This window comes from Hyla sarda, chromosome 12, assembly GCF_029499605.1.
Source record: "Hyla sarda isolate aHylSar1 chromosome 12, aHylSar1.hap1, whole genome shotgun sequence".
Lineage (NCBI taxonomy): Eukaryota > Metazoa > Chordata > Amphibia > Anura > Hylidae > Hyla > Hyla sarda.
Window position 1 is genome coordinate 33655994 of NC_079200.1, and position 27264 is coordinate 33683257.

A 27264-nucleotide genomic window follows, 5' to 3' on the forward strand; every position below is an offset into this window, starting at 1 on the left:
ATGATAAAATCGACATACGATGGCCTCTCAGAGGCCATCGCATGTCGATGTCAGCATCGACATACGATGCTTTTATATGTCGGGGCCATCGCATTAACTGCTATCCGACAGCGCAAAATGCTTAAGCTGCTGTCGGATAGCAGTTTAAGCATCCCTGGCAGGTTCGCTTACCTATTCCCGCTGCTCCGGGTCCACTTCGCGATCCTCCGGTGTCTTGCGCATCTTCTCCAGGGTCCGGGCCTCGCTTACGTCACTATGCACGCCGCGCCGGCGCAGCAGCGTAATAACGTCACCAGAAAGCGAGGCCCGGACCCTGCAGAAGATGAGGAAGAAGCCGGAGGATCGCGAAGAAGACACCGGAGCAGCGGGACAGCATCGGGAGCCCCTGGGACAGCATCGGGAGCGGTGAGGACCTGGTCCGGAGCGACGGGGACAGGTGAGTACAGCTTCCTATACTTTACATTGCACGGGTCCCTCAACATACGATGGATTCGACAAACGATGGGTCGTTAGGAACGAATTACCATCGTATGTTGAGGGATCACTGTATATGAATAGGAATTGGCCATGGTCCCACAGTAAGGGAACAGAACGTATATATATGAAGGCTTTATTGTTTTATTTTTCGCACATGTAAAAGAATGTGTTCACAAGCCTCAGTAGCTGTATGCTCAAAAACCACATGTGTAAACCGGCATGGCTACAGTTTTGCAGTCCGGTTTTACAAAACACGTTTGCCATATAAAAATTTGTTAGAGAAAAAAAAAAAAACATGCTTTTCCAAAGATAGAGAATCACTTCTTTCCCTGCACTTCCTACCACAACAAGATGCAGCTGTTTCGGGCTCTTTCAGAATAAAAAAATACGCAGTCTTGTTCTCTTGTCTCCAAAGACGGCAATTAAGACAAGTTCTCTTCCTGTTGGGTTTCCGGCTCGGAGCGAAAATAAATGTCACCTATTCAGACTGCGTCAGACCAGCCTGCACCGGTGGCTATGGAAAGATGTCAGCTCATGTATTTCTGTTCCGTAATTACAGATTGATTGAGATTCTCATCAGCCGCACAGGACGCGTCATCCTCCGTCTGATACAATTTACAGTCTTATTTCTATCATTTACTATCATTTTCCCACTGATGTTAATTCACCGGAGCTGTGCGTACCTCTTACCATATTGACAGCTTCAGGTTCTATAAAACGTATTCCATAGTATTGTGAGGAGCTTCATGGACATTGCACAGTTGTATGGAGGGAAGTGTTAACATTTTTCTCTAACTTATTTAGGAGAACTGCATGTATATCACTTTTAGGTCCTGTTCACACTATAGAAATTCCACTTGTGGCAGAATCTCATTGATCACAATGGGATTCTACTACTCATTTCACACTATGGAACTTTCAGGGCAAAATTGAATTCCATTGGAAGTCCCTGCACTGAGCTATATTAAACGGGGTGTCGCTTACTGTACAAAGCAATATGCATTTAGTGCCAATTCTGGAAATTCCGGGTGGTAATTCCTAGAGTGAATGGGCCCTATGACTTGTTCTTTTTTTATGTTGTCTTATGTACAGTTTATATGTTGTATATGTACTGTGTATAATTTGGTTCACTGTATTATACTGTATAGACCTATGTTGTACCCTGGACTGCCTCAGCACAATGTTATTTACTGACTACCAGCTTGTAGAAGATGCCAGCATCAGCACCGACCCAAGAAGAAGGGGTGTGCGACAACACTGTGAGGAGACGGCAGTGTATAAAGGGCAGTGTATATAGAGCAGTTTTTGGTGCCAGAGGGAGAGCGTTTGGTCAGAACAAGTGTGTGGTCCACCGTCCCAGGCTTGTTGTCAAGGGAGCATCGGCAGGTTGGTGGCCAGAACATGCAATTTTTGTGATTAGGCTGCACTCTAGTTCTTCTGATGGAGACGCAGTGTATCTGAGGCGCCGCAGTGGTACAGAGCAGCAGGGCAAGGCAGAGATATTGGGAGACTGGCTGCCTGTAGCCCACCAGAAAGGCCTGTTAAATCCAGTCTGGTGAAATAGATTGGTGGAAGACAGTGAGAGGTTGTCCTAAGAAGTTTTTGGAAATTAGAAATGATAAAGGAGTTTCTCTCCTCCTACATCATGGGAAGAGTTCAAGTCATCAGGAGGTCTATGGGATGGCAACATTGGCCTGTAGAGACAAAGATCTACGGTCTGAAGTATGGTTACGATTTATTTGATCAGTGTTTGCTAGGGGGTGCTAGCTGCACCGAGATCTAGGGACCATGGTCGACATTTATCATTGTCTTTAGACTGTTTATTGTGTCTAGAAAAGGGGCCTTTTAGTTTACACATTTCTGCTGATTTTGAGTTGCAATCCACTGATTTTGGCAATACACGATATGGAAGGCTTTTGTCAACTGCGCCTTTTGTGAAAAGGCGCAACAAAGCAAAGCCACTGAAAAGTCTCTAAAACTAGACTAGGCCAGACTTAGCTTAGCTGTTTGGTGTATGTGAAGAGAGAAATTTCAGAAAATGTGACCTGCACAAAATTTATCAAATGCTCTGTGACCATTTAATAGTTTTGGTGCTCCTACACATTACCAGCACACAAAAAAAGGTGTAGAAAAATGCTTCACTTACACCTACAATGATAAATGCTTCACTTACACCTACAATGATAAATGCTTCACTTACACCTACAATGATAAATGCTTCACTTACACCTACAATGATAAATGCCGGCCTGTGTTTCTACTACAGTGAGTATTGGGCGATGCACACATTGTACACTTACCACCAAGGGTAGCTGGAAGTGTCTGTGAAAGTGAGTGGCATAGCGATCACAAGGACAAAATGACAAGTGTAGTCCCGTAAGTACCTCCTGGACAGGGAGTAACCCAGAAAAACAGGCTAAAGCTGGAACTCGCTTTGAGTAAAACTCAGTTATTGGTCAAGACTATTTGGAAAACTGTTCCTGTTCTTTAAGTGTTCAGCAATTGTCAAGTGTTATAAGCAAGAACCAAGTATAACTTGTCTTTAAGAATGTTCAGCAACTATCAAGTGTGTTGTGTCACAGAATGCCTTTGGTACAGCTTTGTGCTAAAGAGACATAGGTACTCTGACACTGAATAGTGCCTCCATAGGGTACCGTGTTATGGCATCTGTACATATGATGGAGTACTATATATGATTTGTTTTTCCACATATTTTATATGATTTAGAAATAAACTGTCCTCTTCCATTATGTTTTTGCTGTGACAATGAAATTGTTTTGGGATAGCCATGGGAATAAACCACAACTTAACATCTAAATATACTCTTAGGACTGGTCCATTTACAAAGCACTTCAGCATTCTGTGTTATGATGGAACTGAAAATGACATGATAATGATATAATGGGAGCCAAAAGGCTGTGCTGTGATGACTTATTAGGGTATTTTCACATGGCCGAATGTCCATGTGGAATCCCGCCGGAATATTCTGCATGGACATTCCGCTGCGGCAAAGTCTCATTGATTTCTATGGGATTCTGCTGCACTATTCACACAGAATCCCATTGAAATCAATGTCTGTGCAGAATATTCCGAAATCCCGGTGTCACGAACCGGCAGGCCAGGTAGTGGATCCTCTAGACCAGAGAGGCGATGGTGCGGGTCGTACTGAGGGATCGGTTCTAAGCAGTTACTGGTCTTCACCAGAGCCCGCTGCAAAGCAGGATGGATTTGCTGCGGCGGTAACTACCAGGTCGTGTCCCCCAGTAACGACTCGACCTCTCTGGCAGCTGATATGGCGTGGTACACACGGAGCAGGCAAGAGTGTAGTCGGATGTAGCAGAGGTCAGGGCAGGTGACAAGGGTTCAAAAGCGAGTAGTCGGTAGCAACGGGTTCGGCAACAGGCAAGGCAATACAAGGCTACAGGGAACGCTTTCTCAGAGGCACAAGGGCCCAAAGATCCGGCAAGGGCAGGAAGAGGCAGGTTACATTTATTGGGAAGGGACAGGGGTCAGTAACCAGCGCACCAATCAATGGTGCGCTGGCCCTTTAAATTTACAGAAGCCGGCGCGCGCGTGCCCTAGAGAGCGGGGCCGCGCGTGCCGGGAGGCAGAGACTGTCGGCGCAGGGAGCGAGGAGGAAGGTAAGACAGATCGGGACGCGGTGTGAGAGCGGGGACCAGCCGCCACGGCAGCCGCGTCACCGACACAAGAGGACCCGTGCTCCCGGTCAGCGCATCTGACCAGGAGGCGCCGGGATCCCGAGGAGGGGGGCCGAGGAAGCAGACGCTCCGGTCCGGAGGAGCTCACTGTGACACCCGGTTCTGGCATCCGCAGAAAGAATGGACATCTCTATTCTTTCTGCAGACTTTGTTCGGAAATGTATTGCCATGGTTTTGCCATGAGATGGCGCATTCCTGAGCGGTTCTAGTGTCCTCCGGATCGGATATTCCACCCATTTTACGCCGTGTGAACATGGCCTAATGGTGTCCATTGCTTTGATGGGAAATAGTGATGCATGCAGTGCTGTGACAGAATCTGCAACAAACAGAACCTAACCCACACTCTTCCTTATTATATCTGTGCTACTTATTTATTTAACCCTAAGTGAGCTCAATGGGCTCTTATCTGTTTTTCCTTTATGTGGCATGAAAGTACCCAAAACTGTCAATTTCACGGCCAGCCAGAAAATTACAATACACCACAGAATAATAAAAGGGCTGTTGTAGATCTGTAGGGATGACAAGTGGCTTGCATTTTGTACCTTGAATACACGTAGTATAGACTGCAGTCAACAAGGAAATCCCGGTGATCTCACCATTTCATTTACAAGCTCAGTATGAAGTTCCGCAACAATAGAAAACCATAGACGCGCATAACAAGGTCAAGAGAAAGCAACAGATACCTACATGGCGGGGAGACCTGGGGATGTGCTGGTTCTTAGAATATCACAGTTAGAATTAAAGCGTTTTATCAATTTAAGTAAAATTCAGAAATTGTTGCTTTGTGATATTGTCCTCAGGATCCCGGTGAAATGACCTCTCACACAATCTGCAGCCGGGGAGGTTGTGCAGATCGGCGCTGGGAAGCTATTTTCTCCAGAAATGAAGCCGCATATTGTGAGAGAATAGAAAAGTGAATCTCCAGCGGTTTAGAGATATCAGAATCAATAAGCAAGGAAATGAATGTCATTTAGATAGAAATAAAATGCCAGGGCTTGGGAGGAAAGGTAAGTGAGAAGAGAGAATGCTGTCAGGACGGGGGATGATAAATTGAGAGCAAGGAAAGTAAATGAGACAGAGGTGGCCAATCCAATATATGTATCTACGGGGACATGTGATGGAGCCGAGGGGGCGAGAGAATGGAGGACTCAGGAGCAAGTGAATCAAATGAAGAAAACTAGAATTATGTGGAAATAAAAACTCCGTAGGTTTCTACCGACAGCACTCAAATGGATTTCTGGAAAGATGGTGGAAATAAATAAGACTCCATTGCAAAATTCTATTTCACTGTTGAGTGCCCTATGGCTCGCTGTATATAGGGCCTTCTATGTGGTGGACGTGTAGCGGTCAGAGGAGTAGGGGACCGCAGTGCAGGATTCAAGTACGGTACAGCAGACAATGAGGCTGGAGCAGAAACCGGCTTTATTAACCAACAGAGTATAATGGCCGGAGAATGATGTTAACAGAAATAACAGATTACATAGGTTTACAGCAAAGTTAACTGTAACGTGATACATAAAATGGCGCTCCCGCCAACGCACACACAGAAATACAGGCTACTCTGCTATATGATCCTATCTGTTTCCCGCTAACCGGGACACGTTGCTGCAACGTTCTGTCTAAGGGAACCTGCTCTATGCCCTATCACAGGTCAGCACCGGTGCACACTCACAGTTCTGTAGGTACAGCTGCTTTGTCTCAGTCTTTGTGATGGTGGATGCAGTCAGGTCTCTGGATCTCTCCCTTGCTGTCTACAGCTGCAGTCTCTTATGCACTGGTCTGGGTTTCTTTGCAGGTTGCTTATCTTGTTCTGTCACTTGGCGGTCACTGCAGTCTGGTCCCTTGCTCTGTAACTTGCTTGTTCTGGGATGTTCTCCTCTCTTTCTCTGGTTCTCAGCTGCAGTCTGTAGCATCACAGTTCAGCTCTGTCTCCTCTGGCCGGATACTGTTGCTCTGTCCCTGGATTACACTTTGTACAGTCCCTCAAGGCCACTTTGTACAGTCCCTTTCCTCAGCTCAGCACAGCCATAGAGAGCCGAACACCACACTGACCTAGGAACTTCCTGCTCCTCCTCCTCTCCAGAAAGATCTCTTCTCTTAAAGCAACAACAACAACTGTGTCTTATTCTCACTTCCAACAACTGAGACATCTTGTGGCTGAAAGATGTATGACAGTCTGTGGGAATTTCCCACTATAAGTACAGTGTACTGGAGTTTAGTCATTCTAGGGGCTGACCCCCCCCCTACAGACGCAAAGCAAGGCCGAATCTCGCCTTTCTACTTACTGAGGTAAAAAGTTGAAAATTATAAGGAAATATTTACATGCAAAATACCCGCAGCATATACACTAAGGGGGAGATTTATCAAAACCTGTCCAAGAGGAAAAGTTGCCCAGTTGCCCATAACAACCAATCAGATTGCTTCTTTCATTTTTAACAAAGCCTCTGCAAAATGAAACTAGCAATCTGATTGGTTGCTATGGGCAACTGAGCAACTTCTCCTTTGCACAGGTTTTGATAAATCTCCCCCTAAGAGTACATGCAAAGCATACTGTATATAGTGGTCACATGGGGGAGATTTATCAAAACCTGTGCACAGGAAAAGTTGACCAGTTGCCCATAGCAACCAATCAGATCACTACTTTCATTTTTCACAGGCCTTTTTAAAAATGAAAGGAGCAATCTGATTGGTTGCTATGGGCAAGTGGTCAACTTTTCCTCTGGACAGGTTTTGATAAATCTCCCCCCCATAGTTACCAAAACATTACTGCATACCCAGTCCTGACTGCCTTGCGTTTCACATCTGTGACCAGCCATCATTTACAGGTCATGGTCTCAATGGAGCCAACAGTACAGAGACAAGAGACAAGGGGGTAGACCTTATGACTTATGGCCACTCTATGAAACGTGCCGCCCGTCGGGGTCTCTACAACCTGCTGCCTTAGGCAAGATACTCCTCGCACTTCATCTTAGATACGGCTGATGTTGCCACCTGGCCGGTACTTTGGCCGCCCTGCCGGTAGTTTTATATTAAAAATACCGGCAATGCAATGGCCGGTATTTATCCAACCAATCCTCCAACTCCCTAAATGTTGCTTCATAACCTATACCAGTGTTTCCCAACCAGAGCGCCTCCAGCTGTTGCAAAACTACAACTCCCAGCATGCCCGGACAGCCGTTGGCTGTCCGGGCATGCTGGGATTTGTAGTTTTGCAATAGTTGGAGGCACCCCTAGTTGGGAAACACTGACCTATACTATATACTACTATACTGTCCAACATGCTGGGAGTTGTAGTTTTCGTTTGGGGCAGCTGCTGAGCCACAGGCTGTATCAGGTCATGCTGGGAGTTGTAGTTAGTAACTAACTGCAACTCCCGAATGTAATAAAAAAATAGAAAGCGCTCAAAAAGTCACATCAAAAAGAAAAATTGTACTGTTAAAGGGGTATTCCAGGAAAAACAGTCACGTCTTCTAGTTACATCACGCCACGCCCCCTCCATTCATGTCTATGGGGTGCTGCTTCTGAGACGGGGACGTGACATCACGATCACGCCCCCTAGTGATGTCACACCACACCCCCTCCATTCATGTCTATGGGAGGGGACGTGACTGCCGTCATGCCCCCTCCCATAGACATGAATGGAGGGGGCCTGGCATCACTAGGGGACGTGATCGTGACGTCATGTCCCCGTCTCCGAAGCAGCACCCCATAGACATGAATGGAGGGGGCCTGGCATCACTAGGGGACGTGATCGTGACGTCACGTCCCCGTCTCCGAAGCAGCACCCCATAGACATGAATGGAGGGGGCCTGGCATCACTAGGGGACGTGATCGTGACGTCACGTCCCCGTCTCCGAAGCAGCACCCCATAGACATGAATGGAGGGGGCCTGGCATCACTAGGGGACGTGATCGTGACGTCACGTCCCCGTCTCCGAAGCAGCACCCCATAGACATGAATGGAGGGGGCCTGGCATCACTAGGGGACGTGATCGTGACGTCACGTCCCCGTCTCCGAAGCAGCACCCCATAGACATAAATGGAGGGGGCATGGCGTCACAAGAAGGCGTGACTGTGACGTCACGTCGCAGTCTTAGAAGAAGCACTCGGCATAGAATACTGGGGGCTGCACCGAGATCGTGAGGGTCCCCAGCGTCGGGACCCCTGCGATAATACATCTTATCCCCTATCCTTTGGATAGGGGATAAGATGTATAAACCCGAAATACCCCTTTAAGAACACACACAGGCTGGCATTAGAGCAATACTTGGCATTATTAACAGGGAGACTTCTAAAAGAATGGATTAGTTTAACATCCTTTGTGCATAAAACACACCTGGTTATCAATAGGATATCAAAGGGTAGAAGACATCCTCCTTTCCTCATTCACATTCGGTTCCGACCATCATCTATTAGCATATATTTCATTCTATTTGCTGTTGTTTTGCAGACTTTCAAAGACTACAAATCCCTGACCGGTTTTGATGATGTGGATGGCGCAGAGGTATGCTGCTGACACATGAGTTGGAGTGCTGCCCTATCAGAGGGATAAAAGTACATCCATTCCTACGACAAGGAATACAGTGCAGCATGATTTTAAAGCCTTTTTATTTTATATGAATAGAGAAGAAAAGAAAAAAAAAAAACTATATTGATTTGTGATAGCCTGGGGGATGTAGGGTATGGGGAGTGTAGCTGTGCGGTAATTAAAGGGTGCTTGTTAACCCTTGCTATTCGTGACGCCAAGGTGAGGTCTCCTCAGTAATGCTTGTCCTACCGCCGCCCTTCCCAAGAGTGATAGGGAGGTAGATAATGATAGAATGTCCACAACCGGAGAGTTTTCTGAAACAGGTATAACGTTTACTGAAGATTTTCTGCAAGCTTCATAAACTGAACAGTCTCTATGCATACAACTGCTTTCTCTGGAGATTGACAAAGGTTGGGACTTTAGAAATTTGGAGTCTTTAAGTATTATGCGCTGTTCCACTGGATTTAGGGGATTTAGGGGTCCAGTAGTCACGCTAGCTTTAGCGGGGGTAGTTTAGAACTCACGGTTTTAGTTCTGCTGAGGCCGGTAGGTTTTTAGGCCTAGCGTGTCTTTGAAAGTTGCGCAGATCCGTCCTGCTAGTCCGGCATCCACGAGAGCAGCAACCCAAGAGAGCGATAATTGGCTACAGCTCCCTTATATGGGCAGGGGCTGGACTAGTGCTAATTGGTCCATTACTGATGTCAATCACCATTACAAAGATTTATGGGTAACACGTGACCCAAGGACTTCCTAAGGTCCTCCAACATACCATAGAGGTTATTAACATGGTCACATGACCGAAGGTCCTGCGACACTAAACAAGGTAAGTACTATACATTATATTAAATATATATTATTATTAACCTGTTGGGGACGAAGGGCGTATGCATACGCCCTTGCGTCCTGGTACTTAAGGACGAAGGGCGTATCCATACGCCCGTGGGAATTTCGGCCCCCGCCGCGCGCCGGGTGGGGACCGGGCCGGGGTGACTGCTGATATCTATTAGCAGGCACCCCGTGCAAATGCCCAGGGGGGTCATTAGACCCCCCCATGTCGGCGATCGGCGCAAATCGCAAGTGAATTCACACTTGCGATTTGCGCCGATTCCGGGTCATTACGGGTCTATGGTGACCCGGTGACCCGGAATAGAAGGGGGATCGCGGGTGTCTAAGACACCCACGATCCCTCTAAAGCGATAGGAGTGAGGTGGCAGAGTTGCCACCCCTCCTATCTCTGCTATTGGTGGTCTAGACGCGACCACCAATAGCAGATCTGGGGCGGAGGGGTTTACTTTCGTTTTCCCCGTCCTGCCCTCCCATAATAGGCGGGGCAGAATGGGGAAACCGAAGAGGAGCGGCGCCGGAGTCCACTTACCCCTCCGGAGGCAGCGGAGCGACGGGGATCGGCGGTGGGCGACAGAGATCTGCGGCGGCGTGCGGCAGAAGAGGACGGCTCCTGGATGCGACGGAAGCCGGTGAGTAGTTGCCTAGCAACATCTAGAGGGCTACAGTCTGAGACCACTATAGTGGTCTCTAGACTGTAGCCCTCCAGATGTTGCAAAACTACAACTCCCAGCATGCCCAGACAGCTGTTTGCTGTGTGGGCATGCTGGAATTTGTAGTTTTGCAACAGCTGGAGGTCTGCAGTTTAGAGACCACTGCACAGTGATCTCTATACTGCCCTCTAGATCTTGCAAAACTACAACTCCTAGCATGCCCACACAGCTGTTTGCTGTCTGGGCATGCTGGGAGTTGTAGTTTTGCAACATCTGGAGGTCCACAGTTTGGAGATCACTGTTCAGTGGTCTCTAAATTGTAGCACTCCAGATGTTGCAAAACTACAAATTCCAGCATGCCCACACAGAAAACAGCTGTCTCGGCATGCTGAGAGTTGTAGTTGCGTACCTCCAGCTGTTGCATAACTACATCTCCCAGCATGCCCTTCTGTGATCAGACATGCTGGGAATTGTAGTTTTGCACCAGCTGGATGCACACTGGTTGGAAAATACTGAGTTAGGTAACAGAACCCAACTCAGTATTTTCCAACCAGTGTGCCTCCAGCTGTTTCAAAACTACAACTCCCAGCATGTACTGACAGACCGTGCATGCTGGGAGTTGTAGTTTTGCAACAGCTGGAGGCTCATTGGTTGGAAAATACTGAGTTAGGTAACAGAACCTAACTGAAGGTTTTCCAACCAGTGTGCCTCCAGCTGTTGCAAAACTACAACTCCCAGCATGTACTGACAGACTGTGCATGCTGGGAGTTGTAGTTTTGCAACAGCTGGAGGCTCACTGGTTGGAAAATACTGAGTTAGGTAACAGAACCTAACTGAAGGTTTTCCAACCAGTGTGCCTCCAGCTGTTGCAAAACTACAACTCCCAGCATGTACTGACAGACCGTGCATGCTGGGAGTTGTAGTTTTGAAACAGCTGGAGGTTTGCCCCCCCCCCCCCCCTCCATGTGAACGTACAGGGTACATTCACACGGGCGGGTTTACAGCAAGTTTCCTGCTTCAAGTATGAGCTGCGGCAAATTTTTCCCGCAGCGCAAATTCCTAGCGGGAAACTCACCGTAACCCGCCAGAAAAACTCACTCTCCTAAATCCCATTGTTGCTCCTTCCCTTCTGAGCCCTCTAGTGCACACGCCGAACACTTGACATACACATATGAGGTATTTTCTTACTCAAGAGAAATTGGGTTACAAATTTTGAGAGGATTTTTTTCCTTTTACCCCTTGTAAAAATTCAAAAACTGGGTCTACAAGAACATGCCAGTGTAAAAAATGAAGATTTTGAATTTTCTCCTTCACTTTGCTGCTATTCCTGTGAAATACCTAAAGGGTTAACACACTTACTGAATGTCATTTTGAATACTTTGAGGGGTGCAGTTTTTATAATGGGGTCATTTATGGGGTATTTCTAATATGAAGACCCTTCAAATCCACTTCAAACCTGAACTGGTCCCTGAAAAATTTCGATTTTGAAAATTTTGCGGAAAATTGTTGCTGAACTTTGAAGCCCTCTGGTGTCTTCCAAAAGTAAAAACTCATCAATTTTATGATGCAAACATAAAGTAGACATATTGTATATGTGAATCAATATATAATTTATTTGGAATATCCATATTCCTTATAAGCAGAGAGCTTCAAAGTTAGAAAAATGCAAAATTTTCAAATTTTTCATGAAATGTTCAAATTTTTCACCAAGAAAGGATGCAAGTATCGCCGAAAATTTACCACTAACATAAAGTAGAATATGTCACGAAAAAAACTATCTCGGAATCAAATTTATAAGTAAAAGCATTCCAGAGTTATTAATGCTTAAAGTGACAGTGGTCAGATTTGCAAAAAATGCTCACGTCCTTAGGGTCATAATGGGCTCCGTCCCCAAGGGGTTAAATATATACAGTTATTAGCATTAAAGAATCAGACTTAAGGAGAGGCAACTAGGGGCTGTCCCACCTGAGGGACCCTACCTTAGCGTAGTTACTCTGACTTTGGGGACCTCTATACTAGTTACGGTATGTAATACGGTACCGGGCCACCACAGATTTTTTTGGGAAAAGTTTTTACTTAATACCCAGCTGTCATGAAATGCGCATTGCTAAGCAGTGAATTGCTGACACCAGAGCAAGCGCACATGAATGGGTCTGATTGCCTGACTACGGTAGACATAACGTCTGTAGTCATCGGGGGGGCGGTAAGTACGGGAAGGCGGTAACAAGTAATGCATGATGTGTGTGCCCACTGACCCATTATTTACGCAAAGCTGCAATTCTCCCATCTGCGGAGTAAACGCTTCGGTTTCTGAAAACATTTCCCTCATTATAGTTAAATGCTTCATCCCTTTTAGCAGCAGCCAACCTGGGGCAAGAGCTGAACGTTACGGGAAACATTAACTCTTCTCTTCAGACAAGGGCTTCCCAACCAGTGTGCCTCCAGCTGTTGCAAAACTACAACTCCCAGCATGCCCGGACAGCCTTCGGCTGTCCGGGCATGCTGGGAGTTGTAGTTTTGCAACAGCTGAAGGTACACTGGTTGGGAAACACTGCTTCAGACTGTAGTCCTGGTTGATGCGATCCAGTTACAGGAATTGAGAAGATTGAACAATATAAGTCAGATCTGCAACTTTCTCTCAAGCTTGTGTGAAACTACAACTTCCAGCATGCCCTAATAACAGCAGGAGAGCCAGATGTCGAAGACTGATGTTGGCATCATACAGAAGACAGAATACCTCCTTTTATAAATCACTATATACATGCAATGATCCTCTGTTAAACACAAAAGGCGGTCATCTAATCATCTTCATCTATGGCAGGATTTCTCAACCACAGATGCTGGGAGTTGTAGTTTTGCAAAAGCTGGTTGGGATACACTGATCTATGGCGTCAGACACAGTGAGCTAGAGTGATGTCCATCATTGATCTATAGCATTCATTTAAGTTTTTTATTTTATTTTTTTGCTTTGTTTCGATATATCCCCTGATGAACACCATGTTGATTTTTCAGGGAGGAAACTGGTTGGGAGAATTTTTTTTTTCTGCCCTTGTGTTTTTGGACACAGAATACTAGGGTGAAAGGGAGGAGATTTTTTTAATTTTTTTTTGGGCTAGGCAGGGTCAGTTTAGGCTGCTGACTAGGCAAAAGTCCTCCCGAGTATCAAGAAGGGCATCATCTAATGACCTTCATCTATGGCAGTGATTCTCAAACAGAACGCCTCTAGCTGTTGCAAAACTTCGGCTGTCAAGGCATGCTGGGAGCTGTAGCTTTGTAAAAACTGGAGACACCCTGATTGGGAAACACTGATCAAGAGTGCCTTCACACTCGCAGAATTCCGCGCGAGGAGATTCCATCTGGCGACCGCTGCCGAAGTACATCGGCGTTAGGATCATGCAGCACTGCGCCGTCACCATTGTGCTCCTGGACTTCCGTGCAAAGAATGAACATGTTCTTTCTTTGCGCTGAATAATTCCTTAGTGTGAGAGGGTCTCACGGAAGACCCATTTACACGCATGTTAATGTTCACTGCATAGAATTACGTGGGAATTACGTAGTGTGAACTTACCATTATGGTGTCAGTCTGTCAGACACAGTGAGCTAGGGTGATGGTCAACAGTGATCAATAGCATTTTATATTGTCTTCTTTTGCTTTGATATCACCCCTAATGAACACCATGTTAGTTTTCAGGGGGAAATGGGTTGGGAGTTTTTCTTTTACAATTTTTAATTGTTTTTAATTTTTTTCTTGTCTTGTGTTTTTGGACAGGGAATACTAGTATGGAGAAAGGTTTTTTTTGTTTTTTTTTTGTTAGGCAGGATCACTTTGCCGACTAGAGCAAGTCTTCCCGAGTATTAAATGCCACATCTTTTATGTGTTTTCAGACAAAAGTAATGACCTGACCCTTTAGGGATTGCACAAATGTATGAATCGGAAGTTGTCCAATTGTTAGTACATCCTCTGGCCTTGATTTTTTTCTGTCTATTTGCAGTTGCTCAACCTATTGAAAATGATAGGGTCCCTATTACCCTTATCTTCCATCTAACGTATGATGTATACGTTACAAAGCTGTTACACCGAGCGCTCCGGGTTCCCGCTCCTCCCCGGATCGCTCGCAGCGTTCTCCTGTTCGCAGTGCCCCGGTCAGACCCGCTGACCGGGAGCGCTGCAATAATGTCCCTAGCCGTGATGCGATCCGCGATGCGGGACGCGCCCGCTCATGATTCGCATCCTGGCCCACTTACCAGACTCGTTCCCCGTTTGTGTTGTCCCGGCGTGCGCGGCCCCGCTCCCTACGGCGCGCGCGCGCCGGCTCTCTAAGATTTAAAGGGCCAGTGCACCGGTGATTGGTGCCTGGCCCAATCAGTCTGATTAGCTTCCACCTGCCCCCTGTCCATATAACCTCACTTCCCCTGCACTTCCTTGCCGGATCTTGTTGCCATTGTGCCTTGAGAAAGCTATCACTGTGTTTGCCATTTCCAGTGTTCCTGACCTCTTGCCGTTGCTACTGACTACGAACCTTGCCGCCTGCCCCGACCTTCTGCTACGTCTGACCTTGTCTCTGCCTAGTCCTTCTGTCCCACACGTCTTCTCAGCAGTCAGCGAGGTTGAGCCGTTGCCGGTGGATACGACCTGGTTGCTACCGCAGCAGCAAGACCATCCCACTTTGTGGCGGGCTCTGGTGAAAACCAGTAGCAACTTAGAACCGGTCCGCCGGCACGGTCCACGCCAATCCCTCTCTGACACAGAGGATCCACCTCCAGCCTGCCGAATCATAACAAAAGCCATGTGTCTGTATTGTTATCTGTTTGGTTACTTTCTTACCCTATATAGTGTCTGACCATGGCTTTAAAAGTATAATAAAGGTTTTAGAGGCAGTTATTTTGGGTGCAGTGATCGTTAGCTCAAAAAATAGTAGCCTGATAACCAACCACCATTTTGACTGATTAGGCCACCTTCACATATGTCTGGCAACCAGAGTGTCTCCCTCCGGCGTTGTATTAAAAGCATCAGAGTGAAAATGATGGCAGAACTCATTGGTTGGTGGATACACTGCAGAGCGTTGTACAGGGGTTCGCATTTTGTTGCATTTTTCCGTTCAGAAAAAATGGCCGTCGGATCCTGAAGAGCTGATGTCAACTGATGCACTTTGTTATTGGTTGTGGCATCAGTCTTGGTGAGTTTTAGGCCAAGTTCACAGAGCTGGATGCCTGCCTTAGCATGAAGAAACCATCTACAGGTTTACTTCAACAGTCTCTTACAGAAAGTACCAAGGCGCATTCATTAACCAAGCTGTCTGTTACAATTTAGCCTCAAAACACAATGTAGGCAGCTCAACAATAGGGATCGATAATTAAAGATAAGACGTGGTACTCACCAGTCTGTTGCTCCCTATTACTCTTTATTTACTTAACTTGCATGTTTAAGAGAAAGCAAGAAAGAGGGTGGTGGTGGAGTGTGGAGGTGCAGTATAACAAGGCAACAGCTGTTTCATGCAGGAAGGATCTTTTTCCAGCCATGGCCTTTACTTCACCCCTGTACCCATCCACCACCCTCTCCTATGCTTTCTGTGATATACACAAGTTATGTAAGTAAAGAAGAATACAAAGCAACAGACAATATGAAGGGCAACTTCTGCATGGAGTTTGTATCTCCTTACCATGTGTGCATGGATTTCCTCCAGATACTCCAATAACACCCTAAAATATTTGGAATTGAGATTGTGAGCCCCCAATGGCAACATGGACTGATGACATGTGAGTAATGACCTGCTCTATATAGCCTTGTAGGCACAATAAAGATGGATAAAATAAACAGCATCCAGCAGGAGCTAATGGAAATGGAGGACGGCTGCTTACATACCAGAGGCATTATATATATAAATATATATATATATATATATATATATATATATATATATATACACACACACACACCATGAAATGGATGGGATTATCACCAAAGCAAGTCTTTCAATCAACTTTTCATGGATATGGTTTTCTCAATTGTCAATCTGATTATTCCAAAAATATAACTCCGGAACTTTTCCTGCCATAAGTGATCACACAGCATGGTCTTGGTGCCAATCTGCAATCTGCTTAAGTAAAAAATAACTGGTCCATTTCAATTTTTCATAGAACCTGCAGCTTTTCCAGCCTGGAATGGTTTGTTTTTACAAAAAGTGCCACGAAGAGACCGGATATGCTTTGAATGACAGAGATGACACTACCTGTGCAATATATTCAGTGCAGTTTAACAGACCCATGCAAGGACCAGGTACTGCAGCTTTAACATGGACACTTAAATAGGACTACATTAAAGTCATCTGGAATTTTTTGGGCAAAAGTAATATTTTATTTACCTATTCATAAAAAAGACTGTATTCCCAGTGTAAGACCAGACCTGACGTTATACCATCCTGTGACCCTTGCTTACCAATACTAGCTTTACTTGTGATGCTGAAAAACATGAATTCCTAACATATGCTGGGAGTTGTAGTTTTGAAACATCTGGAGGTCTGCAGGTTGAAGACCACTGCGGCCTTCATCATCATCCAGACCCCCCATTTGTTTTCGACTCACCTCCCCAGTTTCTCGGTGGGAAGGAAGGGTGAGCTGGTCTGGGCCGTCCATCTTTGGCCATCTATGCTGCAGGGACCTTCCGGTCCCTGCTGAAAAACTCGGCTTATACTCGAGTATATACGGTATATCTTTAATTTGACCATAAAATGTACCATAAAAAATAAATAAAAAATAAATTATTTTTCTTTTTACGCTGTTCTAAGTGTGGGTGATTTTAATTTTTAATGGAGTTTTTTTTAATTTATTTTTTATACTTTTCAAACTCTTATGGACACGGCAAGCTTTATTTAGCATTTTCTTTTTTCCCCCTTGATTTTTAGGAGGCATAATTCTTATTTTTCTATTCCCATTTACCTATTGTGATCTGGAGACGGAGTTTTCTTAAGTCCGATACAACTCTGTCTTCCAGATCTTGAAAGTCTTCCAGAAGTCACAGGCTCAAAAGTGACCTTGATATTTTTGAACATATCCTGCCTCCAGGATCATGATTAAAGGTACCATTTAAGCAAACTTAACCCTTTCAGGACTTTGGACATAATTGTACGTCTTGATGCCCTGGTACTTAATTCACCAGGATGTACAATCTTGAGATTCATTGGACCATCTGCAGAAAGATCATGGGGATCCTATGAGTCAAGATGGCGGCTGAAGCTCTCCTCTCCTCTGGCAATCTTCTTGTATGGTCTGTATTTACTGATCAGTGCTATGCCAATGCATAGCACTGATCAGTTACATTGGTGCTGTTACGCCGAGCGCTCCGGGTCCTCGCTCCTCCCCGGAGCGCTCGCTACATCCTCGCTACTGCAGCGCCCCGGTCGGATCCACTGACCGGGTGCGCTGCGATACCGCCTCCAGCCGGGATGCGATTCGCGATGCGGGTGGCGCCCGCTCGCGATGCGCACCCTGGCTCCCGTACCTGACTCGCTCTCCGTCGGTCCTGTCCCGGCGCGCGCGGCCCCGCTCCCTAGGGCGCGCGCACGCCGGGTCTCTGCGATTTAAAGGGCCACTGCGCCACTGATTGGCGCAGTGGTTCTAATTAGTGTGTTCACCTGTGCACTCCCTATGTATACCTCACTTCCCCTGCACTCCCTCGCCGGATCTTATTGCCATCGTGCCAGTGAAAGCGTTTCCTTGTGTATTCCTAGCCTGTGTTCCAGACCTCCTGCCGTTGCCCCTAACTACGATCCTTGCTGCCTGCCCCGACCTTCTGCTACGTCCGACCTTGCTTTTGTCTACTCCCTTGTACCGCGCCTATCTTCAGCAGTCAGAGAGGTTGAGCCGTTGCTAGTGGATACGACCTGGTTACTACCGCCGCAGCAAGACCATCCCGCTTTGCGGCGGGCTCTGGTGAACACCAGTAGTAACTTAGAACCGGTCCACTAGCACGGTCCATGCCCATCCCTCTCTGGCACAGAGGATCCACCTCCTGCCAGCCGGCATCGTGACAGTAGATCCGGCCATGGATCCCGCTGAAGTTCCTCTGCCAGTTGTCGCCGACCTCACCACGGTGGTCGCCCAGCAGTCGCAACAGATAGCGCAACAAGGCCACCAGCTGTCTCAACTGACCGTGATGCTACAGCAGCTACTACCACAGCTTCAGCAATCATCTCCTCCGCCAGCTCCTGCACCTCCTCCGCAGCGAGTGGCCGCTTCCAGCCTACGACTATTCTTGCCGGATAAATTTGATGGGGACTCTAAGTTTTGCCGTGGCTTTCTTTCACAATGTTCCCTGCACTTGGAGATGATGTCGGACCAGTTTCCTACTGAAAGGTCTAAGGTGGCTTTCGTAGTCAGCCTTCTGTCTGGGAAAGCTCTGTCATGGGCCACACCGCTCTGGGACCGCAATGACCCCGTCACTGCCTCTGTACACTCCTTCTTCTCGGAAATTCGAAGTGTCTTTGAGGAACCTGCCCGAGCCTCTTCTGCTGAGACTGCCCTGCTGAACCTGGTCCAGGGTAATTCTTCCGTTGGCGAGTACGCCATACAATTCCGTACTCTTGCTTCCGAACTATCCTGGAATAATGAGGCCCTCTGCGCGACCTTTAAAAAAGGCCTATCCAGCAACATTAAAGATGTTCTGGCCGCACGAGAAATTCCTGCTAACCTGCATGATCTCATTCATCTAGCCACTCGCATTGACATGCGTTTTTCCGAAAGGCGTCAGGAGCTCCGCCAGGATATGGACTTTGTTCGCACTAGGCGTTTTTTCTCCCCGGCTCCTCTCTCCTCTGGTCCTCTGCAATCCGTTCCTGTGCCTCCCGCCGTGGAGGCTATGCAAGTTGACCGGTCTCGCTTGACACCTCAAGAGAGGACACGACGCCGCATGGAGAATCTTTGCCTGTACTGTGCCGGTACCGAACACTTCCTGAAGGATTGTCCTATCCGTCCTCCCCGCCTGGAAAGACGTACGCAGACTCCGCACAAAGGTGAGACAGTCCTTGATGTCAACTCTGCTTCTCCACGTCTTACTGTGCCTGTGCGGATATCTGCCTCTACCTTCTCCTTATCTACTATGGCCTTCTTGGATTCCGGATCTGCAGGAAATTTTATTTTGGCCTCCCTCATCAACAGGTTCAACATTCCGGTGACCAGTCTCGCCAGACCCCTCTACATCAATTGTGTTAACAATGAAAGATTGGACTGTACCATACGTTACCGCACGGAGCCCCTCCTAATGTGCATCGGACCTCATCACGAAAAAATTGAGTTTTTGGTCCTCCCCAATTGCACTTCCGAAATTCTCCTTGGACTACCATGGCTTCAACGCCATTCCCCAACCCTTGATTGGTCCACAGGGGAGATCAAGAGCTGGGGTACCTCTTGTTTCAAAGACTGCCTTAAACCGGTTCCCAGTACTCCCTGCCGTGACCCTGTGGTTCCCCCTGTAACCGGTCTCCCTAAGGTCTATATGGACTATGCTGACGTATTTTGCAAAAAACAAGCTGAGACTTTACCTCCTCACAGGCCTTATGACTGTCCTATTGACCTCCTCCCGGGCACTACTCCACCCCGGGGCAGAATTTATCCTCTGTCCGCCCCAGAGACTCTTGCTATGTCTGAATACATCCAGGAAAATTTAAAAAAGGGGTTTATCCGCAAATCCTCCTCTCCTGCCGGAGCTGGATTTTTCTTTGTGTCCAAGAAAGATGGCTCCCTACGTCCTTGCATTGACTACCGCGGACTTAATAAAATCACGGTAAAGAACCGCTACCCCCTACCTCTTATCTCTGAACTCTTTGATCGCCTCCAAGGTGCCCACATCTTTACCAAACTGGACTTAAGAGGTGCTTATAATCTCATCCGCATCAGGGAGGGGGACGAATGGAAAACTGCATTTAACACTAGAGATGGACACTTTGAGTATCTGGTCATGCCCTTTGGCCTGTGCAACGCCCCTGCCGTCTTCCAAGACTTTGTTAATGAAATTTTTCGTGATCTCTTATATTCCTGTGTTGTTGTGTATCTGGACGATATTCTGATTTTTTCTGCCAACTTAGAAGAACACCGCCAGCATGTCCGCATGGTTCTTCAGAGACTTCGAGACAATCAACTTTATGCCAAAATGGAGAAATGTCTGTTTGAATGTCAATCTCTTCCTTTCCTAGGATACTTGGTCTCTGGCCAGGGACTACAAATGGATCCAGATAAACTCTCTGCCGTCTTAGATTGGCCACGCCCCTCCGGACTCCGTGCTATCCAACGTTTTTTGGGGTTCGCCAATTATTACAGACAATTTATTCCACATTTTTCCACCATTGTGGCTCCTATCGTGGCTTTAACCAAGAAGAATGCCAATCCAAGTCCTGGCCTCCTCAAGCGGAAGACGCTTTTAAACGGCTCAAGTCTGCCTTTTCTTCTGCTCCCGTGCTCTCCAGACCTGACCCATCTAAACCCTTCCTATTGGAGGTTGATGCCTCCTCAGTAGGAGCTGGAGCGGTCCTTCTACAAAAAAACTCTTCCGGGCATGCTGTTACTTGTGGTTTTTTTTCTAGGACCTTCTCTCCGGCGGAGAGGAACTACTCCATCGGGGATCGAGAGCTACTGGCCATTAAATTAGCACTTGAGGAATGGAGGCATCTGCTGGAGGGATCAAAATTTCCAGTTATCATTTACACCGATCACAAGAATCTCTCCTATCTCCAGTCTGCCCAACGGCTGAATCCTCGCCAGGCCAGGTGGTCTCTGTTCTTTGCCCGTTTTAATTTTGAAATTCACTTTCGCCCTGCCGACAAGAACATTAGGGCCGATGCTCTCTCTCGTTCCTCGGATGCCTCGGAAGTAGAGCTCTCTCCGCAACACATCATTCCTCCTGACTGCCTGATCTCCACTTCTCCAGCCTCCATCAGGCAAACTCCTCCAGGGAAGACCTTCGTTTCTCCAACGCCTCGGAATCCTCAAATGGGGTCACTCCTCCCACCTCGCAGGCCATGCGGGCATCAAAAAATCCTTGCAACTCATCTCTCGTTTCTATTGGTGGCCGACTCTGGAGACGGATGTTGTTGATTTTGTGCGGGCCTGCACTGTCTGTGCCCGGGATAAGACTCCTCGCCAGAAGCCTGCTGGTCTCCTTCATCCTCTGCCTGTCCCCGAACAGCCTTGGTCTCTGATTGGTATGGACTTTATTACAGACTTACCCCCATCCCGTGGCAACACTGTTGTTTGGGTGGTCGTTGATCGATTTTCCAAGATGGCACATTTTATTCCTCTTCCTGGTCTTCCTTCAGCGCCTCAGTTGGCAAAACAATTTTTTGTACACATTTTTCGTCTTCACGGTTTGCCCACGCAGATCGTCTCGGATAGAGGCGTCCAATTCGTGTCAAAATTTTGGAGGGCTCTCTGTAAACAACTCAAGATTAAATTAAACTTCTCTTCTGCTTATCATCCTCAATCCAATGGGCAAGTAGAAAGAATTAACCAGGTCCTGGGTGACTATTTACGGCATTTTGTTTCCTCCCGCCAGGATGACTGGGCAGATCTTCTACCATGGGCCGAATTCTCGTACAACTTCAGAGTCTCTGAATCTTCTTCCAAATCCCCATTTTTCGTGGTGTACGGCCGTCACCCTCTTCCCCCCCTCCCTACTCCCTTGCCCTCTGGTTTGCCCGCTGTGGATGAAATAACTCGTGATCTTTCCACCATATGGAAAGAGACCCAAAATTCTCTCTTACAGGCTTCATCTCGCATGAAAAAGTTTGCCGAAGAGCAAAGAAGAGCTCCCCCCATTTTTTCTCCCGGAGACAAGGTATGGCTCTCCGCTAAATATGTCCGCTTCCGTGTCCCCAGCTACAAATTGGGACCACGCTATCTTGGTCCTTTCAAAATTTTGTGCCAGATTAATCCTGTCTCTTACAAACTTCTTCTTCCTCCTTCTCTTCGTATTCCTAATGCCTTTCATGTCTCTCTTCTTAAACCACTCATCATCAACCGTTTCTCTCCCAAAATTGTTTCTCCCACTCCTGTTTCCGGCTCTTCGGACATCTTCTCCGTAAAGGAGATACTGGCCTCCAAGAAGGTCAGAGGGAAAACCTTTTTTTTGGTCGATTGGGAGGGCTGTGGTCCTGAAGAGAGATCCTGGGAACCTGAGGTCAATATCCTAGACAAAAGTCTGGTCCTCAGGTTCTCAGGCTCCAAGAAGAGGGGGAGACCCAAGGGGGGGGGTACTGTTACGCCGAGCGCTCCGGGTCCCCGCTCCTCCCCGGAGCGCTCGCTACATCCTCGCTACTGCAGCGCCCCGGTCGGATCCACTGACCGGGTGCGCTGCGATACCGCCTCCAGCCGGGATGCGATTCGCGATGCGGGTGGCGCCCGCTCGCGATGCGCACCCTGGCTCCCGTACCTGACTCGCTCTCCGTCGGTCCTGTCCCGGCGCGCGCGGCCCCGCTCCCTAGGGCGCGCGCACGCCGGGTCTCTGCGATTTAAAGGGCCACTGCGCCACTGATTGGCGCAGTGGTTCTAATTAGTGTGTTCACCTGTGCACTCCCTATGTATACCTCACTTCCCCTGCACTCCCTCGCCGGATCTTGTTGCCATCGTGCCAGTGAAAGCGTTTCCTTGTGTGTTCCTAGCCTGTGTTCCAGACCTCCTGCCGTTGCCCCTGACTACGATCCTTGCTGCCTGCCCCGACCTTCTGCTACGTCCGACCTTGCTCTTGTCTACTCCCTTGTACCGCGCCTATCTTCAGCAGTCAGAGAGGTTGAGCCGTTGCTAGTGGATACGACCTGGTTACTACCGCCGCAGCAAGACCATCCCGCTTTGCGGCGGGCTCTGGTGAACACCAGTAGTAACTTAGAACCGGTCCACTAGCACGGTCCACGCCCATCCCTCTCTGGCACAGAGGATCCACCTCCTGCCAGCCGGCATCGTGACAGGTGCTCTGCTACTAGAGACTGCCTTGCTTTATGCATATTTTGTTCTTATTTTTATTTAATCCTTTTTTCCCTATCTAGGTTAAGTTTTAATTTCAACATACAATATTTTTTACATACAATAGCCGTCCTAGAATCAATTAATATTGTAACTTGAGAGATTGCTGTGGGTGTAGGGGACTTAGAGGTATCAAAAGTAGCAAGTCCAGAACTCCGACTGTGATAAATATATATTCGGAAACTCAATTGCACAGAATACTGGGCCTAGAAAATCACATTGTGTTAAAAGTAAAAGTATAGAAAAATCACCAGTAATATAAAAGAACTTGAAATGTTCTCTTCCCTTAAGTGTGGTAGAGGGTGTATTGCAGGGCAGATGGAATTACCCTAGGGGCAGATGGCATTAACTCCTTGTGTTCATGACGCCAGGGTGTGGTTTATCCTCAATACCACCCGAAGGTATACCGCTGGATCCTGGGCTAGGCACGGGGGCCAATAATGACTCTTACAGGACAACGGTAGCTTTACTGAGTTAGACAGGTAGAATAGTCTATACAGCTTAGCCAGGCCCAGGTGACCAGTGACTACAGAGGCCTTAGGGCTTGCTGGGACTTGTAGTGGACTGAGGCCACACTGACAGATGACAGGTTGACTTTAACTGACTTGACCGAGACTGACTATACCCCATTTGTAGCTTACCAGCCTCTGACTGGGACCTGGGGGTAGTGGACTTGTAGACTTGTGGCTGTGTGGTTGACTTTAGGCCTCCTCTGGACTCCAGACACAATCTGTAAAGCCCCTATAGTAGTGGTCTCAAACTGTGGCCCTCCAGATGTTGGAAAACCAACTTCCAGCATGCCTGGACAGCCAACTGCCAAGCTGTCCGGGCATGCTGGAAGTTGAAGTTTTGCAACATCTGGAGGGCCACAGTTTGAAACCACTGCCCTATGGAGTTGGTATTTTTGGAAAACACAGAAAGAGAAAACACTTTGAAAAGTTACAGAGTTACATCAGAAAACAAATTACGAACTGGACATATATTTACTGGTGATTTCTTTGACCCAGGGTGGTATTCTGCGCAGATTTCATGCGCAGGATTTTCTGCTGCAGATTTCAATGTAAATTAAATGACTGAACGCAGCTTCAAATCCTGGGCATCAAATCTGCACAGAATACTGTACGTGTGAAAAGACCCTACAGGAGATCTCTGGTGAAAAATAACTTACTCCTGTGGATAGGGGATAAGTAGCTGATTGTGGGGTCAGACCACTGCCCCCCCCCCCCCCCCCCTGCAATCACTGGGACAGGACCTGGCGCTCAGTGAGGAGCGCGTACTGCAGTTGCCATGCGCTCTATTCATTTCTATGGGAGAAGATACGAAAAGACCTAGGTCCAGTTCTTGGGCATCATTGGTGCTCCAATAGAAATTAATGGAGTGCCGGTGTCCCGTCCCTGTGATTGCGGGGGGGACCCTCCACGATAAACTACTTATCCTGTGGATAGGGGACAGCTTCATTTTCAGCAGAGTACTCCTTTAATGCTCAAACTGCAATATCTGTATGCTCAGGGATCCAAGTAAAGTTTTGCATGCGTTCAGTATGGATTTGTTACTACTCTGAATTATTCAACACAAGGCGCACTATCTATCTATTTTACATCACCCAGCCCTGCAAAAAGAAGAAATAATTTCAGATGTATTCATGTTTTATCACTACCGTCACTCTACCAAGTCAGATGAAAGAGGAAGATTCGCAATGAAAACTTCATGAAGCCTATTGGGAGAGGACAGACGGGGGCAACAGATAACAGATCTACGGTACGGAAGAGGGACAGCGCTTGTGTTTTCATGATAGTAACATCACCCCTTGCCTGATAGTACATCACCTTTATAGATACTAAAATAAAAAAGGACAACTCACTGCATTCTACGCTAGATTTCTGAGCCAATAGAAATGTGCAAGTGTTGGGCAAAGCACGGGAGCGGCTGCATAAACAATAAGTAAAAAAGCAAAGATTGGGTTGCAAGAACAAAGTAAAAAAAAAAATGTACTGGTACCCGTCATTATTAATAACATTTAATATATTATAGATTAGCCTATTTGAATTACCTTTCTAATATACTTAATACAATTTTGTAACTATGTATTAAATTAACCCCTAAAAGTTTGGCCACCAGGGGTCCTCCTTCTGGTCCTGCATGCAGATTGTCTCCTTCAGCAGCCTGGCAGGGACAAGTCAGCAAATGCAGGTGGGACCTCAGCTCAGCACAGTGTATAGAGTGTATAGAGCTGAATATATAAGGTCCCTTTGGAAGCTATTGGGCAGAGCTGACACACTGTAAGTTCAGTGGCGAGAACTGAGGTGGGGGGTGTGGGCTCAGCCAATTACAGCCGATTTCACACTGAACTTCTCTGGGCTGAAATGGAAGGATTAAAAATTTTTTTATCAGATACTCTTTAAAGACAAATAGAGGTAGTACAGGCTAATGCGGCTTGAGTATAACTCTTACCAAGCGCGGCGCATGCGTTGAACATGAGAAATACCCGCGGCTGTCACCTTTTCCCAGCATTAGCCATCACAAAGAAGCAGATTCAGGCTAAAATATTGGCTCCCTATGGTAGTACACAAGGCATATGTTGGGGTCCAGAGAAGCGCTATTTGTATGCACATATGCGGCTTGAGTATAACTTTTTTAAAGCCGACTACCAGCGATATCTCGGGTTCAGGAACACCACATGAGCTAATGCTGTCTATAAACATCACTGTTTTTATAACCTACTGTTAATAGATGCCTGTAGAGCCGTACGCATAACTGCACTGTGTGTGTTGCCATATGGCACAGTTCTATGTATTGGCACAACAAGAAAAAATGGAGTCACTTTATAGAAATATACAAAATCCAAAGTTTATTAAATCACATATATAAAAACACATTGGAGGCATAACACACTCAATGGGGGATAGAAAACAAAAACACCAAGGTGTCACACTGTACCCGGTACATTAGAAGTAGTAACATATAATAAATATATATATATATATATATATATATATATATATATATATATATATATACAATAAAGAGCTAAAAAAGAAAAACAGCCCTATAGTAATCGGTACATACTTAGATAATGCACGGTCCCGGGGAACAGGATGACACCACCCCAACTCAGCGTTTCGGACAAGCCTTTGTCGAGGGGTCTACCCCTCGACAAAGGCTTGTCCGAAATGCTGCGTTGGGGTGGTGTCATCCTGTTCCCCGGGACCGTGCATTATCTAAGTATGTGCCGATTACTATAGGGCTGTTTTTCTTTTTTAGCTCTTTATTGTATATATATATATATATATATATATATATTTTTTTTTTTTTTTTTAATTATATGTTACTACTTCTAATGTACCGGGTACAGTGTGACACCTTGGTGTTTTTGTTTTCTAATGTGTTTTTATATATGTGATTTAATAAACTTTGGATTTTGTATATTTCTATAAAGTGTCTCCATTTTTTCTTGTTGTGCCATTATGTATGGGAGTTCATACTAGCTGTAGTGATTTGGGTTTACTTCTGCATCTTGAGTGCGTTACTATTAGTAATTGTATTACATAATATATATACATTTTTTTCAGTCAATGTATTTTGATGCTTTATAGTAACCCTATCCTTTTTGTGTTTTTTGTATTCACAGTTCTATGTATGTATTCTCATCTAAAAGCAAATCTAGGGGAGAACATCTCTATGATACAGCAAGCAACAACTTTTCATTTTATTTTTTATTTACTGTGGATTTTGTATACATTTGAACGTTTGTGGTGGTACAGTAGAGTTCTACAGATGCCTATAGGTTCCATATAACAGCTCTGTACAGCTCAGAGGTAACATTTCTAATTTACGGCACATGTGCCATTCCCAGCTGTAGATCTGCTTCCCCCACTATGGTGTGTTCCGCGCACACTTAAAGGGGTATTCTGCCCTTAGACATCTTATCTCCTATCCATTACATTTTTTTCAAAAGTTTTTCTTATCTTTTTAAAAAAAAACTGTCTTTCAACACTTTAGCTCTTGCAGGGGCCCTTTTCAGTCATTTAAAGGAGATGTCC

The 27264-nt window shown here is 46.5% G+C and overlaps 1 protein-coding gene and 1 long non-coding RNA gene across 3 annotated transcripts in view; one reads left to right on the forward strand and one right to left on the reverse strand.

Moving 5' to 3' along the window:
• The window catches only part of SRCIN1 (SRC kinase signaling inhibitor 1), a 489213-nt gene that overhangs the window by 310110 nt on the left and 151839 nt on the right, over positions 1–27264 (reverse strand). The gene's annotated exons all lie outside the window — the stretch shown is intronic.
• Positions 16477–27246, forward strand: LOC130296722 (uncharacterized). The gene is made up of 3 exons (XR_008849265.1): positions 16477–16496; positions 24832–24982; positions 26853–27246. It is a non-coding gene; the product is annotated as an uncharacterized LOC130296722 (long non-coding RNA).